Source organism: Notechis scutatus, chromosome Z (genome assembly GCF_049901735.1).
Source record: "Notechis scutatus isolate UNSWTSFEM ecotype Mainland chromosome Z, rNotScu1.2, whole genome shotgun sequence".
NCBI lineage: Eukaryota > Metazoa > Chordata > Lepidosauria > Squamata > Elapidae > Notechis > Notechis scutatus.
This window is the reverse complement of record NC_142025.1, coordinates 132368890-132370397: the sequence shown is the minus strand read 5'-3', so window position 1 is coordinate 132370397 and position 1508 is coordinate 132368890.

The window sequence follows — 1508 nt, the reverse complement described above, 5'->3', positions numbered from 1 at the left end:
CTTTAAACTTTTGCATGCAACTGGGACTATCTAAGGACAGGGTACCTGTGGCTAAGTTCTGTTTGTGATCTTCTCTGAAGATGCTAATAACAGCTTGAGAAATCTCAGCATATACAGCCAACCACACATTAGCTGGAAGTCATTTCCTTTCACACCAATGAACTGCTGGGAAAAATTAACACTGTACAATATTGTGCCTGATTCAGTAAGCTTGGATAAGCTTGCTTTTGAGGCCCCAGTTTTAGCTGTGGTGCCAAAATCTTACGTAGCTTTTTCTCTGGTAATATTTACACTACTAACTAGAGCATGCAAAACATTTTGCTAGGCCAATACTCGAATACAGCTCATCAGTCTGGAACCCACATTACGTATCTGATATTAGCACAGTTGAGAAAGTCCAGGAATATTTCACAAGAAGAACTCTCCACTCCTCTACTCGTTGTAGAATACCTTATGCCACCAGACTTGAAATTCTAGACCTAGAAAACCTAGAACTATGCCGCCTTTGGTCCGATCTAAGTATAGTATATAAAATCATACATTGCAATGTCCTACCTGTCAATACTTCAGCTTCAACCATATCAATACAAGAGCAAACAATAGATACAAACTCAAGGTTAATTGCACCAAACTTGATTGCAGGAAATACGGCTTCAGCAACAGAGTGGTCAATGTCTGGAATACTCTACCTGACTCTGTGGTTTCTTCCCCAAACCCCAAAAACTTTAAACTTAGACTTTCTACTATTGACCTCACCCCTTTCCTAAGAGGTCTGTAGGGGGCGTGCATAAGCGCACCAATGTGCCTACTGTCCCTGTCCTATTGTTTTATTTTTCTTATATGTATCCATGTATTCATAACTATGGTTTTACTTATACCTATTATCTTGTAAGCAATTGACAAATATAAATAAATAAATAAAACAGCACATTTTTAAAAAGGGTGGACTACAAGTCCCAGAAGCCCCCCAGCCAGCTGGGGAATTCTGGGAATTGCAGTCCACCCACCTTCAAGATGCCAAGTTTGAAAAAAATAGCCCCTGAGCCATGAATCAGTGAAATGGATCAGCTGCTGACGGTTCTCCTATTAGGAAGAATTGCATGGAATCTTTCCATTGTTGGAAGATGGGGATCACACGATCGTTTGATGACGTCAACTGGCGGCGGACTGCCACTCCGACAAGGTGTCAATGGGCCTTCCTGGTCAAAAGAGGCGTGATCCCAACTTGAAGTGGCTATGACGTCATTGCGCGCGATTGCGGAGAGGAAGCCATTCACTTCCTCGCTTTACGTTCCCCTCCGTCAGGCCTGTGACATCACTACCACCATCACCACCCCACCCAGGACGGAAGTGACTCCGGCGGGGGTTGAAAGAACGACGTCCCTCCTCCCGTCCTTTATGAAGTGGGAGTTTAATAGGAGGAACTATCCCCCCCCACCCGCTCTCTTCCGGCGGAGGGATTCCGTCGCTTCCATCCATCCACTAGGATGGCGGAAGGATATGACGCT